The 18,005-nt window shown below is 36.1% G+C and overlaps 1 protein-coding gene across 12 annotated transcripts in view; it reads right to left on the reverse strand.

Annotated features, from left to right (window-relative positions):
- LOC140663477 (uncharacterized) overlaps positions 1–18,005 on the reverse strand; it is a 48,707-nt gene that overhangs the window by 30,129 nt on the left and 573 nt on the right. For 5 of the 12 annotated variants that reach the window (XR_012046283.1, XR_012046282.1, XR_012046280.1 and 2 more), the window contains exons 1-2: positions 16,459–16,781; positions 16,250–16,383 (exon numbers count right to left, since the gene is read on the reverse strand). The gene's annotated coding sequence lies outside the window, so the exon portion shown is untranslated. The other 7 variants (XM_072887677.1, XM_072887676.1, XM_072887675.1 and 4 more) reach the window with 6 other exon arrangements.

Raw genomic sequence — 18,005 nt, forward strand, 5'->3', positions numbered from 1 at the left:
GTTTAGTTAATTTTATTAGCATTAGAGAATTATTATTACAAAGAGAAAGAGAGGAACAGGCAGAGAAACAAGTAGAAGAAACAACCCCTGAATCGAGGATAAATCTTTGGTTTAAAGCCATTCGGCGCACAGTGTTTCATGATATAATTACGCGTGATGAAACAAAAAGATGTGCGCCTGTGCTATTAAAACGAAGATTTATAAAAACAAAACGATATTCTCTACCGTACAGGTATTTATCAGAAATTTGATAGATATTAGCATACTTTCCTGTTCACTCCTCTAACTTTACGTGTAAAAATATAGAATTGCGCACGTTTTCCGCCCACCCTGCGTAAAATATAAATATTGTCAAATTGTAAAGTTTTGTAAAATAAAATTTTAGTTTTAAATATAGCTGTAATTTTTTTATAATAAAATGTAAATCTTAGTTTAGTTGGAAAATGTAAATATAGCTAATAAGAAAAATGCTATGTAAATGCATATATAAAAATAAAAAAGTCATTTTTAATAAAAATACTGCTCCTATTTCCTCCCAACATTTTATATTTTTTAGTTTTATTAATTTAGTTTTTAAGTGGTATATTTTTTATTTAGTAAAACAATAATTTTTTTTAAAGTAGCGCGTACGCTCAATCCCTTGTTATCGCGAGCATATATATGCTGGTGAGAGCATTTTTACTAAAGTTACAGCTTATCACCGCACCATTACGCTCACCGAGATATTCGCTAGCGTGAGCACGCGACCGCCGCGGGTGGAGGGCCCCGAAGCGTGGATAAGCTTATTCCTCTGCATTCCAACGTTTAACATTAAAAATTTATCGCGCATGCGCATTTTTAACAAGGTTATTATTATTTGTAAGGGTGACGATGAACTTATTTCATTTATGAATTTGTGTATAAATGCGCAATCGCTCATTTTGCAAAATGGATGTACGCTGGAAACATCCTTGGACGTCGATCGTCTGCGGTCCTACGGGATGCGGAAAAACGATTTTCGTAGAAACTTTCCTTCCAAGTTTATCAATCATGTCCGATATACGATTCGAGAGAATTTTATTTTATTACGCGAGGGGCAAGATGCGTATCAGCGCTTACAACACGCTGTGAGTGAAAGAAAAGTAGAAGAGAAAAGCGCGCGAAGAAGCGGATACTTTAGCGGTAATAATACTTTGAGAAACGCAAAAAAAAATATAATCGAATTTCGAGAGGGATTGCCGTGCCCGGAAGATTATTCCAACGATCCGCTTTCTCCGAAATTGGTAATAATCGACGATCTTATGAGAGAATCATCATCGTGCGACGCTATCGTGGATCTGTTTACGAAAGGAAACCATCATAAGAATCTCAGTGTTATTCTTATCTCGCAAAATCTGTTCCATCAGGGGCGTGGACAGCGTGACATATCTCTCAACACAAATTATATAGTTGTTTTCAAAAATCCACGTGATCGTGCACAAATTCGTCATTTAGCACGTCAAGTATATTCCGACGACCCAAAGTTTATGGAAGAAGCATACTACGACGCAACCTCGAGACCGCATGGGTATTTATTGCTTGATTTGAAACAATCGACTCTAGACGAATATCTATTTCGGGCGTGTATCTTTCCCGACGATTCGCTGCATTACGTCTATGTACCTCGTAGATCGAGCAATAGAGGAGGGGGTATATAAAAGGAAGGTGATTATACGCATCTTGCCAGTCGCGCTATTACATAGTAATGGTAAAAGAGAATAAATATCCTTCGTCACTGGCGTCGCGGAATTCGTCGGACGGAGCAATAAAAACTGCTAGACGATCAATCGGCGAGCGAAACGCATGTCTTTTGAAAACTTTGTGCTATCTGAAAAAAAATCAAAGAGTGTCTTTCTTACGCACTGCAGATAATAAACTAATAAAGTGCATACAAGAGTGCGCTTATAATACGCTCAAAGGAAACGCATCGCTTGGAAGTAACGAAAAAAGGCGATTAGCCAAGCATAAAACCATCCTACGACGCGTCGCGACAAAACGAGGTAATTGGAGAGACAGAAGAAAACTACTGCTACAACGGAGAGGATTTTTACCTTATTGCTCCTTTACTCGAGGTTATATTATTACGGATTATCGGGAAATGAAAAATTATACAACTTTTTATATCAGTTTTTTTCAGAATAAAAAGTAAAGCATTAACGATTATGTTATTTGAATAATGGAAAGAGCTAAAAAAATGGTTTTAATTTCTACGGAAAATCTCGAGAGAATGCAGCGCATACAACATCAACATCATCCGGAAATAACACCCAGCGCATCATCGTCGGATAATTCGATAAAAAAAATCTGGAAAATGTTAACGAAAATAATAATACGGTGCAGACGCCTGGAACTACTTTATCGCGACTCGATACTGAGATGTGCCGTATTCTTAATCTCGCGACTCCCCGCGACGAGGGGGAAAGATGAAAAGTGTATAAGGAAGTACTTCAACGTTATCTTCACTTTGTTCGAGCTGCGAGAAAACGTTTACGCAAAGATAATGGCGAGGTAGATGAAGAGCAGAACGAAGACATGAAAGATTTGTATGATGACGATAACGATGAACTTTTCGAAACGCAAACTTTAATTAGCAGTGACGGTAACATTAGCGGTAGTAATGCTAGTAGCAGTTTCGGGAAAAAACGCGCTCAATCGGTGGAAATGATAAAACAAATAGTCGTCTCCGTGCCGAAATCTTATCGCGACAAAGCACGCGCTCTATTGAAATATTTGGTAGACACCCCGGAGTCTAAGATTAGCTGGGATAGACGCGGAGTTGTGACTATAGACGGTATAGTCGTAACGGAATCGAATATCTCGGATCTCATAAACAACGCGATACGGGAAAAAAACCGTAAAAGCAATCGGAAGAATTCAGTTTGCTCGATTACTGCATGATATGAACACACCTTCCAATCTCATAGGTAATCGCGATTTATTACGAGTTCATCGTATTAAAAATCCGTTACCTCGCGGGAGCTCCACTCCGAAGAAAACTCTGCGCTCAAAATCATACACTCGTAAATTAAACGAGTCTGACGCAGACACGATATTTGTATCCGCCGGCGAAGACAGCGCCGATGAAACATTAACACACGATAACGAAGATTCTCCGTCGAAAGGGGAAAAACGTTTACTCGATTGGATGAGACTCTAATGTTGAAATTCGAAAAACTGTATTACGACCCCTTACACTACACAAGGTATTCCGCGGTGGACAATTTAACGCGAGCCGTTAAACCGAATTTTAGTCGCAACAATGTTCTCGACTGGCTTAAATCGCAAGACGCGTACATGCTGCATCGACCGGTACAACGAAAATTTCCGCGTTTACATTATAACGTGACAAATATCGACGATTTGTGGGAAGCTGATTTGATTGATCTCCGTAATCTCAAGAGCTATAATGACGGTTATTCCTATTTACTCGTAGTAATCGATGTGCTTAGTAAATTTGTATGGGTTGAACCTTTACGTGACAAAACAGGTATCTGTGTAATACGAGCTTTTGAGCGTATATTCTCGAGAAGCAATGGTCGTCTACCGGTTTGCCTACAGACCGACAAAGGTAAAGAATTTATAGCGCGTCCTGTACAAAAATTCTTAAAAGAAAAAGACATTCGCTTTCGCGTAACTCGCAATCCTAATATTAAAGCAGCTATAGTAGAGCGTTTTAATAGAACACTCAAGGAACGTATGTGGCGTTATTTTACGCATAAAAATACACGACGTTACATAAATGTTTTGCAGGATATCGTTCACGCTTATAATCATACGCGTTATTCCAATATCAAAATGCAACCTGCGGTCGTTACGCGGGAAAATGTCCGCATCGCGCGCGAAAATATAACTCTTCGTTGGAAAAACGAGAAATGCGAAAAACAAAAGGCTAAATATCGCATTGGCGAACTCGTGCGGATCAGTAGAACAAAAGTCACCTTCGAGAAAGGCTACGAGGCAAAGTGGAGTGAGGAGATATTTCGAATTCATTGTGTTCTTGATTGGCGAAAACAGCGAGTGTACGAACTAAGTGACTTAGCCGGCGAGGTTATAGACGGTATTTTTTACGAACAAGAATTAGCCCTAGTTGAGAAAAATTTACAGGAGGAAGAATTTATCGTCGATCGCGTGGTAAAGAGCAGAGGACGTGGTGATAATAAACAGCTGTTAGTTAGCCAACGTGGTTATCCTAGTAAGTTCGGTAGTTGGATTCCCGCTTCAAGTTTAACAAATCTTTGAGATGAGGGAGGACCAATTTCTATTGGTTCTTTCGAGCAATAGCAGTATGCGTTATTTTCCGGATAATACTACCTCGTCATTTATTACGGAATTACCTCAATCGATACAGTTACACGGCGAATGGGAAGTCGCGCTCAGTGAAATTCAATTCCCCAATACTTTCTTTCATATACAACGCCGCGAGAATATACTCACATTCGCCGATGTTAACATTCGAAGTAGCGAGGAAAAAGATGCTGTGATAACTTCGAGGGAAGACGAAATACGGGTCGTCATTTATAAAAATATGGTCGAACTTTTCGACGCGATTAATCACCGACGTGTAAAGGAGTCGGTTCGCATTTTTGTCTGAATCGACGGGGGGTATCTGCCGGTAGTATAGAGTTTTACCTCGAGTGTGATGAAAATAAATGCAAACTAAATCATTATATAAACTTTTCCGATAAACTTCTACGAATACTCGGTTTAGGGGATGCACTTTATAATGCTCCTAAGTGGAAGGACGATACTATACTATGCTTACGACGTATAATCCTGATTCAAAAAAAAAATCTACATCAATTTTTGTTAAATTCGGTTTTGAAAAGAAACACTTTGGATTCTTTAGTTACGAACCCTGTAGTTTGGCTCGCGGTATTCCCGATAAACTATTCGTTTATTGTGATATTTGCGAACCTTACATAACAGGCGATGTGCAGTCTCCGCTTCTCCCAATGTCGGTCGAGGAACATGGTCGCGATTACGAGTACGGAACGAATCAAGTGAAACATTTCTCTTCTCTGCATTATATCCCGTTACGACGAACAAATTTCAATAGGATTGAAATCGATATAAAAGATCAGTTCGGAAAAAAAATAGCATTCGAATCCGGAACATCGACTGTGACGTTACACTTTAGGCGAACCCGGTAGTATTGTAAACGTCAGCGTCATAGGGAAAAAGATAAAAATTAAGTTCTCAAATGCGACATGACAGACTACTACAAGTATTACAATTTACAAAGCGGCAGAGGTGGTGGAATTCCTAAAGTTTTCGTCGGCGCACCTTATCAACGCGGTCATGGAATCGGAAGTTTTCTAGGAGAATTATTTAGACATATACTACCTTATCTAAGTAGAGGAGCGCGTGCAGTAGGGAAAGAAGCTTTACAAGCAGGTGTTAATATAATCGGTGATATTGAAAATAATATACCGCTAAAGGTGTCGGCCGAAAACCGTTTTAAAGAATCGCGCGAAAATCTCAAAAGAAAAGCTAAAGAAAAAATAAGTAGTCTGATGAAAGGCTCGGGATATAAGACAGATGCGAAAATGCACGCAGCTTAGTTTCCTTTCGCCGGGCTTAACGCGCGTATCGTTAAATCCACGATAACGTCGTCACGTAAACGTCGGCGATCAAATAAGAAAAGATTACCGAAAAAAACCAAAGCGCGGAATAAAACATTAAAAAGCAAGGGGAGAAGGAAAAATCGCAAGTCAAAAAAAAGACATAACTCCTCCACGAAACGTCGTAAAACTTCTAGAAAGCGCACCGTATCCGACATATTTTCTTAAACGATACCACGCTAAACACAGTAAACAACGAAAATATCGGTAAAAGATATTGATAAAAATTTACGGTAAATAATCATGTTTTTTCTTCATACGCATTCGAACGAGTGTTTAAAAAGTGAACTCCATCTTTTTTCTTTACCACCCATGCAGACTAGCATCGCAAGTTCACAATAGATCTATTACAAACCCGTCAGCTCGCTCTCGGACGACTCACCGATAGAATTCGTCATCCCAGGCCATGGAGAAGAATATTTAGATCTCACACATACCATGCTGAGTCTTCGAGTGCGCGTGGAAACGAACGACGACCTCGCGCCGCGAACGGGAGAAACCGCTGTCGCCACAGAGGTCAAAGTAGGGCCCGTAAATCATTTACTCCACTCCATCTTCAATCAGATCGACGTGTATTTCAATCAAAAGCTCGTGTCGCCTCCGAACAACGCTTACGCGTACCGCGCGTACATCGAGGCGTTGTTAAATTACTCTTCACCCGCAAAAACTACCCATCTAATCTCGAGTCTGTGGGACGCGGAAACACCCGGATACATGGACGATCTATTGGAACCAAAGGCAACGCCGCGCTCGTGAGACGAGCTCGATACATTCACAGAGAACGAGCGCTGGATCTTATAGGACATCTTCATTGCGACGTTTTCAATCAAGACAAATTTTTAATTAACGGCGTAGAAGTACGCTTACGACTCGTACGCTCGAAAGGTTCATTTTGTCTCATGGAAAGTAACAGTTTATCGAAAATTCACATATTGGATGCCAGTTTACTTGTAAAAAGAGCGAAAATAAGCGCCGGGGTGTTACTCGCACACGCTAGAATGTTGAGTAAAGTTACTGCCAAGTATCCACTTACGAGAGTCGAGGTTAAAACTTTTACGATTCATAGCGGGGTAAAGGCGAAATCAATAGATAATGTAATATTAAGTCAACTACCGAAACGAATAATAGTCGGCTTCGTCAATAATAAAGCATTTAATGGTGATAGAAAATTAAATCCGTTTAATTTTAAAAATTGGGGTATAAATTTCTTCTCGATGTATGTCGATGGTATGCAAATTCCCAGTAGGCCGTTACAGCCGGTTTTCTCGGTTGAAGAACCGCTTTATGTTGAAGCTTATCAAACACTTTTTTCGGGGACAGGTATCCATTTTTTGAATGAAAGAAATTCTATAAGCAGAGAGGATTATTTCAAGGGATATACGTTATTTGCTTTTGACCTTACACCCAATTTGTCCACTAATTGTGCCGGCCATTGGAATCTTGTGAAACATGGAAGTTTGCGATTAGAAGTGTGATTCGAGAGAGCTCTCGCCGAGACCATTAACTGTATTGTTTACGCAGAGTTCGATAATGTGATAGAAATCGACGCGTCGCGTCAAGTCATCGTCGATTTTTCCGGCTAGTTTATCTATGCACGATTTATGCCTCGTAGTTTAATACTCGGTTCAAAATTCCCCCTCCACTTTCAAATAAAATATCGATATCGCCGTGTTTTCCAAAAACGTGTATTGTAACAAAAGAAGATTTAGTTTTATTCGAGACGTGAACGCGAGCGTTTCGTGAAGAGGTTATACTTTGTCATTGCAGGCACATAAATTTTCACAATATGGACATAGTCATCGACATACAAGGCTTCCGTGATGTCAACGATAAATTTATCCCAAAGGAAGTCGCTATTGTCTCGATTGACGCCCCAATCGTCGGCCATTGGATTATGATGCCTCCACATCCATTTGGAGAATTATCCGCAAAAGCAAGACGAGAAAACAATTGGCTCTCGCAAAATTATCACGGTATCGAGTGGTTCGACGGTGAAACTAATCTGAAATATTTTATTTCACATTTGCGCGAAATTACAAGACGTATGCGTTACATTTACGTTAGAGGCAACGAAAAGGCCAGCTACTTGCGGAATATACTTTCCAGAGATATAAATAATTTGGAAGATATCTCTCCGCCATTTAAAAACCTATCGTCAAAAGAAGAAGACGGACGATATTGCTCTCACCACAGATTTTGGAATTTTGGAATCTTCCGTTGCGCATTACACAATTGCTTATAAATTAAAATGCTGGATAGTCACACAAAATAATCGTGATACCGACGTTACGTTTAGTACTCAAGTTAGTTGTAGTACTGAGAAAGATTGTGAAATATACTCCGAGAACACAGACGACGAAATCGCCGAGGAAATCGAAAGCAAAGATTATGTTTTTTGTGACATGAATGAAAATATTAAATCGAGTAATGAAATAGAGAAACAAAACCTGCAAAAAATCGAACATCTAATTGAAAAAGAAAAAGAAGAGGGATTCGTGAAATTCAAAATCAAAGACGTTGCTGGATGAAAACAAGTTCAAAATTACTAACATTACTACGCAAACCGACATTGAAAACCCGAAAGCCGATATTGATAAAATCGCATTATCAAAAGAGGTAAAAACCGACGTTATTCAAATAATACCGCACGTTCGTTCGCCTTTGTTGGAAAAAAATGAACTCTCGCGAAATTTTGCAAGCACTCCATCATCTCGAAGCCAGACATGTGGGAATCTATTCTGCCGACAGAGTTCCGAGGGTGTGGACGAGGTCGACGGCCATCGTTGCTAACACCATACTCGACCTGGAGAACATTGGGTCGCTTTCTTCCTCGATAAATACGATACAGGCACTTACTTCGATAGCTACGGATTACCCCCTTTGTATTCCGGATTTTTACTCCGACTGCGGCGAAATTCCACCATCCACCATTGGAACACCCAGCAATTACAAGGAATTTTTCTCAAACTTGCGGGCAATACTGCTGCGTATTTTTATATTATATGTGTAGTGGTTACGATCTTAATCAGTTTCTTACTCTTTTCACCAAAGATTGCGAACGTAACGATCGCTTGATTGTACGATTATTTAATAAAATTTTCTTTCACGAAAACCGTATTAAACATACCGACATGTAATGTTTAAACATGTAAACCTTTGTGTAATAAAATATAAAAAAATACATTGTACTATTACTTAATAAAAATTAATTATTACCTTAATTATATGTAATAAGAATATTGATTTTTGTAGTAAAAATCTGCATCAATAAATGTGAGCAATTTTATTTTTAATCATCTATTTCTTTCACCCACTCCTCTTTCCCATTTTACATATAAGTAGTTCCGTTACTTTTATTGTTGAAAGAGGATGTTCCGCAACCTCTTTCAACAATAGGCACGCATCGTAATATAAGCCACCGATAATACTATTTCTTTCGTTGCGTCATACCATCGTGTGTTTGACAGAACTTGCACGTTCCTGTTTTATTATCCTTTTTTCATCTTCAGACGCCTTCACAGACATGACGTTATACATCAACTACCATGTGACGTCATTTGTTTTGACGGGCCATACCTGCCCCACGTGCAGAACGCGCTTTTCCGTCCCACCACCGTCACCGTAACCGATATCACTTCAAGAGCCATACCTGCCCCACTACGTAACATAAATGCCTTATCTAACCTTTATTCTAATAAGTTCTTATTTAGCTCAGCACACCAGGACCAGGATCAGCAATACGAAGGACCCAGGTTCAAGTCCTAAGAAAACCAGAAAATTTTTTCAAAAATAAATTTTTCTTACCTGAGCGCGAACCCTTCCCCCTCCAACCACCACTTTTTTTCTGTCAGTCCCAGTGGTGGTGGAGGAAAACATCAAACACCCCCCGCGGTACCCGTGGGCGCGGTGGTGGGGGTTTGTTTTGACGGGCCATACCTGCCCCATTACTACTAAGAACTAAAGAAAAAGAAAGAACAAAGTATTAGAAAGTTATAATCAAATTATTTTATGTTTACAGCCTAAAAAATGTTTAATTACTTTCAAAAGATACATCTTAAAATTAAAAATTAATATAAAAAAACTCTTTACATTTTACTGATATATTGTATTTTTTTATTGTAAATTCTCATTCTTATATTACTAAATTGATACAATACCTTTTCAATAAGTTATAAATGTGTGCAACAGAGACATGCTGAGGTACAATTCGCTATGAGGAATATGAATGAGCTAACATTTAGCCTGTATCTTAGTCAACTCAATAACATTTTTTGTTGCACTTAAACGACTTACTTTAACAATACCAAGAATAGAAGAAGGTAATGGATAATCATAATAATCTTTGTATTGATGAAATTTGTGGCCCATTATATACACAGAATTGTCATTCCTCCGAATGTTTGTTATGATCATAACACTACCATCTGACGTTTTTAAACAAGAATCTTCCTGTCCCAACTTGAATGTTACATTATTCACAATTATCTTCTTATACTAAATGCCTGGTACTGTCTCCTTTGGATCAATATGTCTTTGAGAGAGAATAATGTTATTTCCATTATAAGGTAGACGAACAGATCGAACTATGTCTTTTTCCAAATCTCGCTTAGCAACTTGTTCAAGTGGTTTACGAAAAGATCAAAGAGATTTTTTGATTGATTTCAATCGATTCTCGAAACAAAATGCACTGAAACTATCCAGTTCTTCATGTTCAGCACATTCTTCAATCAAATGAAAAAGAAAGTGTACAATGTAAACAATGAATTTTTCCCCATATATTGCTTCGGAATGAACGATAAATGTTCTTAACAACTCTTTAGCATAGTTATGCATTGTGCGAACTAAAACTGGACTGGCTAATATATAAATAGCACTATGAAGAAGGAGATAATGCTTGTAAATATTTGAATCCAATGGCCCAAAAAAACAAAGATGCCATCATAAATACACATTCTTTTTAACTCAGTGCTTTTATAAAAATGTGCTTTTGAAAAATCATGGCGCTTTCTATTAAAATCACTTGGGCAATGCTTTAAACTAATTTTAAGTAGGCCAGAGATAGTTGCGATGGCATCTAAACTGAGTCTGTAATGACCTCTTCATTCAAGCCATGTCATAAGCAGGGGCGGCATTACGGTCTCGCTTCGAGTCTGGATAACAATCAACCGGGGACAGGGGGGAGGGGGTGGAAGGATCTCAAATTTTTGAAAAATTTAAATTTTATATTAATAAAATCAGGTAATAACTTAATATTTGTAGAAAGAGATTAAATAAATAATAAATATAATTTAAAGAAAATAACAAATATATATTTATTTTCACAGTAAATTTTTGTTTTATATTACAGCAAATGTGTACATCCTGATTTTATGTTTTTTAATAAAATCATTTAATATCTCTTCGATATTTATGTCATCAACAATCTCATGATAAATATTTAACATCGAAAGGTCATTTAACCGATCTTGAGACATTGTTGACCTTAAATAGGTTTTTAATTTTCTAAGTATCGAAAATGACCGCTCGTTTGTACAGGAAGATGCCGGTATGGTCATTAAAAGTTTGACTAATTTCGTAAATTGCGGAAAAACTTCTTGTTTCTCCTTTAAGTATAGTATTATATGTTTTAATTGCACTTTATTTATTAATTTATCTTTATCTTCTTCCACTGGAAAGAGCTCTTCAGCGCTTACTTTTGCATTCTTCGATATTTTACCTTTAATTTTATTTTTTTTATCTTTATCTTGATTTCTTTTTAAATCTTTTAGTTTTTTGAGAAATTCTTTATCATTGTTTATAGCATTAAGAATAAGATTTCTTTCATTTCTTAATCTTTTCTCATCAAATTCAATAGTTTCCGTGTTTTCTATTTGTATGTTAAAAAATTTTATAATCTCTGTAACTTTTATGTTTTTTTCACCTACAATAAAGTTTTCAAACATATTTAATAAATTTATAGTTTCGCTTGTAAACCTACTCTCTAAAGATGTAACAGTTGTATCTATAATTTCGAAGTATACTTTTCTAAAATATTCTTCTGGAGTTGAAAATATATGAACATCATTGTTGGAGTTATATTCTAAACGCTTGGGCTTGCGTCTAGAACGTTTTAAATAAGGTTCCTCTATACCAACATCCTCAGCAGTTTTCTTTATATCGCTCCATATATCAGAAAATATTTTTTCATCTCTCATATTTTGCATATTATTAATTATTGCACGTACGCTTGCGTGAGATCCGTTTATATAAAGTTCCTTCTTTTGAAGTTCAATATTCAAAATTTCAACTTGTTCAAAGATAATAATTATTGATAGGATAAAGAAAAACTCAAAAGAAAGTAGGCTATTTAAAAAACCTTGAGCTCTCGCTGATGTAACGGAATCGATCGCGAAATCTGCAACTTTTTTTCAAAAAATTCAATTATAGCATTATAATTTTCCTTTTCAAATACAGATTTTAATGATTTTATTCTCATAGTCCATCTAAAAAATCAAATATAACTTTTTATCACTATAAAATTATTTTTAATACATATGTAATAAATGCTTAAAATGTGCAAAATTTATAAAAGATTTGATAAAAGTTTAAAAATACAATTATTACTTTTGATAATGTAGACGGCCAGAAGACGAAAGATTTTGCTTGTCGGGATTCCGAGAGAATAAGTGTATATAAATGTATTCTGGTTTTTTGTTCTAAACGTTAATATTTATTGCGAATCATATCTTGTTAGGAGGTTTGTGCATCGTATCTTGTACGGAGGTTCTCGCTCTTCTTAATATACGGTGCTTCCAGGAAAAGATCCATCTCTTCTCAGTATCGCGCTCTTTTATACCGAACAGTACCAAAAAGTTTCCCCCATCTCAAAAATAGGACCAATTACCTGTCAAATCACGGATCACCGTGACTTGTTATCGGCACGTTGGTGGGAGTCAGACTTTACGCATTCGGGCTTCGACTCTCGATGTGATAACTCAGAGAGACGGCCCGAAATCAAAACATAGATACGACCGTTATGGTCTCCGCGTTGTTTAGATTTTTTAAATCGTCTACAATAACATACCTTGTTGGACAGAATGGTAATAACAGTGGAGTATTTTCTGGCTTAATATCTTTATACTCATTCAATCGCTTAGGAGAATCACAAATAAAATTAATACAATCTTTTATCACTCCAATAACGTTTCTTACGTTTGCAATTTCTTCTAAAGAATCTTGAGCTGAGATTTAGACAATGAGCAGAACAATGTACATATACAGCTCGCGGTTCAATTTGGCGAATGCGAGTTTGAAGGCCAGTGATATGTCCACTCACATTGCTAGCTCCATCGTAACACTGGCCTCTCAAATCATGAATATCCAAATTTTGTTTCTTCAAAAAATCTGTCACTAATTTCAACAAAGTCTGATTTCGTGTTCGGAATAACATAGAATCCCATAAAATATTCGCTAATCGATAAATCATTATTTACAATCTGTATACAGATAGATACTTGCTCTAATTTAGTTATATCAGAAGTTTCATCAATCATCAAACCATAATATTTTGTTGATTTATTTTCTGATCAAATTTTTTTTCTAACTTCGTTAGCAAGTAAACCAATAATTTCGTCGACGATCTTATGAAGCCATTTATGTCCATCTCGGTTCATCCAATTTTTGAGTTCAGGTATATCTTGACATCTTAACATTAAAAACTGGTATAAATTTGAAAATAAAGTTTTCTCTTCGTGTCCTCTAAAGGCAAGTCCCTGCCTTGCCAAAAATAGTATTGACGAAAATATTTTGGAGAGAACAAGACGAGCATCTAGCATTTCTTTCTTCTTAGCATTGCTTAAATGTTCAATAATGCTTTGGTTTTTGCAACTTAGTATTTATATCACTGCAGTTTTCTGCAATTCGCTATTCTCATGCGGTGCAAAAGCTTTTGGAGCGTTTTTATATGTATGAAAACCTTCCTCGACGAAAGCTTTTTTCGATGATTTAGAACAACTGTTTTTAGGGAGAGGTAACTGTTTTCTTATTGCTTTACTGTATATGGCATTTTTTTGACTCTTCGTAAACTATCCAAGAATATTGCTTTTTCCACGAGTCAAAATTTTTTGGCTTGGCTGTAAAACAATAAAAAATAAAAATAAATATGCAATATACTGTATTTTTTTAAATTAATTCTTATATAATATAATAGTATTAGTATTTAAAAAAAATTAGAAAAATAATAATTACATAAGTTAGTTTTGCTATTTTTATTCAAGGACAAATTGCATTTTAGATTTTAATAATTAAAATTGTTTTTATCAACTAAATATTTTGTTTGTGGAATCAACTAAATAAATATAATACACATAAAGAGGTTATGTAATTCTTTATCAAATAAAATATCTTATATAACATTGAAAAAATTAATAAACAATAACTGTGTACAATATAAACATTTTTTTTTGTAATTGAAGAATAAGAAGATTTAGAGTAAAATAAAATAATTACAGGAATGATTTTCTTTAGATTTGTTCGCTGAATCTTTTGAAATTGGACTGACAACAGCGATACAATTTTTAACAAGTACCTGGATATTTGGACCCTTCTCTCTTATAACATACTGGTCCATTATAATCTCTCTCTTTTTCTCTTTTACACATTAAAAGTTTCCTAGCTGTCCCACTGAGCTATCTTCACGGCAAAACTTCAAGTGGTGCATTCACAAATCATACTCTGTGTGATCCAGAAGATTCAAAGTGTGCAACAAAAAAGCACTAAATAAACGAGCTTCGCGCACGCGTGTCTACTATGGGTGCGTTCGGAAATCTTCGAGCATTGAGTCACATGCTCGATACTCATTAGTCCATAAGGTCTTATGCTATGCATATGTAGCTTATGCAATTTGTGTGCGATAGGCCTTACTCGTAGAATAAAGAAAAATTTTTAAAATCCGTTGATTGAGGTCTGGATTTCCATACCTACTCATGTATGAGGTCTGGATTTAGCCAGACCATCCCTAACGGTAATGCCGCCCCTGGTCATAAGTAGTCTCTTGAACACTCCAGAATAGACAAGATGTATTGCATCTAAACGGAACTGCGACACCTGGGTTGATCTTGATTAAAAAAAGATTCAATACGAAGTGGTTTATCAAACTCAGCAAGTCATTTTGTTAGCAGTCCATTTACCAACTACCGTGCATTTTTCACAACCACCATATCCATTATGTCCAATAATACATTTTACAAAAGCGCGTGCAGGAGCATCAAGAATATAATGGCGCACATTAAACTTAAATCGTGATCCGTCATATTCAAATCCATTTTTGAAAAGATCATTTAATTCGTTTACCAAATCCTTTAAGTATTCATTAATATTTTGAGGATCTTTGTGTCCCACATAAAGTCCTATGATAAATGGCTCATTTAAAGTTCCAACTTAAAATTGGCCAAAATTTCAAGGTTGAACTATTTGAAACTGGAAGGCCATCCATATTAATATCAATAGTTATTTCACCATAGCGTAATAAATATTCTTTAACATCAAGTGCATACAAGTTCTTTTTTATTCCTTTATACCAAAATTGACCACCACTTTCAAAATTAATGACAGCAATACTAGAAGGTGTATTTAGCAGAGATTTGTAACTCTTTGGACAATTAGGAAAGACAGGATGCAGTCTTTTTAGAAGGCTATCAAGCTTTTTCATAGATAGGTTTCCATTTTCTAAAGCCCATTCAGTAAGAGATTCGATTACATACTGCTGTCTCTCTTCATCATTTTCAAAAATTATTAAATCATCATCACTTGAATTTAAATCTTGTACTTCTGGATAATTTATATGTGGAATTTCATTTTGTGCGATGTCTAGCTGAGCTATCTCAAAAAAATCTATAGACTGATTGTTAGAATTTTCATTTTCAATTTGTGCATTTTCTTCTGTTGGTGTTCCATTCTCTTTAGATGAAATAATGTACTGTTCACCAATAATATCACTTTCCTTATCATTTTCACTGTCACTGTCACTAGATATAACATCCCTTCGATACTCAATTAATGTCCAAATTTTTTTCAACTTTCTACGTTTGACTTCTTTACGTATCTTATTCCTTTGCGCTTTGCATTTTAAAGATTGATAGAGTTTCCGCCGAATAGCCTCATTTCATTTATGCAAAAAATATGAAATCGTAACAAAAAATACACAAGAGTTGCAAATAATGTACGATTCAGAAATATAAAATAATTCAGTTATTTCATTAAAATTAATAAAAATATAAATATTAATGTATCGATTAAATAAATTAAAAGTAATATATTATTAGAAATAATTATAAAAATTAGAATTATAAAATATTTTAAAAAATTTAACAATTTAAGAAATATTATATCATATTATATTTATATTTGATAGTGCATTATACTTAAAGTCTACTATTTATAGTAAATTTTCTATTAAAAAGCATTTAAAATATATAAAATAATGAAAATTATCCACAAACTCGAAATTTTAGAATAAAAGATTCATATTATTGTATTCAAGTTGTGGACAATACAAAAAAAGATAAGTTTTAGAAAAGACACCATGATTTAATTTTAATAAAAAATAAAATTTATTAAATTTAAAAACTTACCTGTTCATTAGTATTCATTGATTATATGTTGAAAAGCACGCTTTTTCTCAAGAAATTGTATTTTTTTCTTTGTTTCGGTTGTAAAAATAATTTCCGCCTTCGTTGAAATATTCTATCAATATAATAAAAGAGCACTGAAAAAATACATTTCCTTACAATAATTGTAAAAAATTTAATAATTATTAAAAATAAAATAAATCAAGACATACCGTTATCATTTAATCAGCCACATTTTCTTTGTATATGCGACTACTTTTTTGCGTATAAGACGCGTTATACGCACAGATTTGTAAACATTATAACACAATACTTGCAAGAAGAAAGAATTATAAATTTTCTGCTATTCGATGCCGGAGAACTGAAATACAAGTATAAGCAAATACTGCAAACCTGACTCTTGTACTATTATACTGGCAAAAATAACTTGTGTTGATGACAACACAATAAAAGGAAAAGTCTTTTACAGTCTGTCAAACTTTGTAATATTCATGAATCAGCAGAAATATATACAACTATATACACAAACTATTTACAAAAATATATACATAAAATGAAAGAGAAAGCGCTGGCCATTATAACGAGATCCCGGCTATAATAGCTTTCGAGCCTTGTGAGCTTCTTTCTCGACATAGCGACCCCTATGACTTCGTCTTAGCCAATCGCTCTACAGATATCATGCGCTCTATGTTCCTGCGCATATGTAATCGTTATTTGACGCTAAGCGTCCAATCGTCAGCGACGTAGCACGGTGCACGCGATCTTTGGGATGCGTGCGCAAAGAGTGAATATAATTTGCCCACGTTCGGAATGGCCACACGTTCGTACTGACCACGTTCGAAACGGCCACGTACGGAATGTCCATGTTCGGAATGGCCATACGTTCGTAATGGTCACGTTCGAAACGGCCACGTTCGTAACGACCACGTTCGGAACGGCCACGTAGGTTAGGTTAGGTTAGGTTCGGAACGGCCATGTTCGGAATGGTCACACGTTCGAGACAGCCACGTTTGGAATGGCCACACGTTCGTAACGTCATTTCTGCACTTAGATTCAACAAAGATCTAAATGCAAGAACCAATCACAATAAAGAATCACTAAGCGCTCACTGATTTGCTTTCTCTGCTGAACGCAGCCAATATTTCCCGTGGTCATTACAAACGTGACCGTTTCAAACGTGGCTGTTACGAACGTGTGGCCATTCCGAACGTGGCCGTTCCAAACGTGGTCAAATTGAACTTTATTCAATATTTCCCGTGGCTATTCCGAACGTGGCCATTTCGAATGTGGCCATTACGAACGTGTGGCCATTACGAACGTGGCCGTTACAAACGTGTGGCCATTCCGAGCGTGGCCGTTCCGAACGTGGCCGTTTCGAACGTGGCCATTCCGAACATGGTCGTTTCGAACGTGGCCATTACGAACGTGTGGCCATTACGAACGTGGCCGTAACAAACGTGGTCAAATCGAACTTTATTCAATATTTCCCGTGGCCATTCCGAACGTGGCCATTTCGAACGTGGCCATTACGAACGTGACCATTCCGAACGTGGCCATTTCGAACATGACCATTTCGGACGTGGCTGTTTCGAACATGGCCGTTTCGAACGTGGCCATTTCGAACGTGGCCATTTCGAACATAGTCAAATTTAACTATGATCATTTTGAACATCGCCATTTTGGACGCTCCCTCCCAGAACAATCTTCCGTTCGTAAAATGACGTATTTTTGACACAATTCTAAGACAATTTTTCCTTTA

Source organism: Anoplolepis gracilipes, chromosome 3 (assembly GCF_047496725.1).
Source record: "Anoplolepis gracilipes chromosome 3, ASM4749672v1, whole genome shotgun sequence".
In the NCBI taxonomy this organism is placed as follows: domain Eukaryota; kingdom Metazoa; phylum Arthropoda; class Insecta; order Hymenoptera; family Formicidae; genus Anoplolepis; species Anoplolepis gracilipes.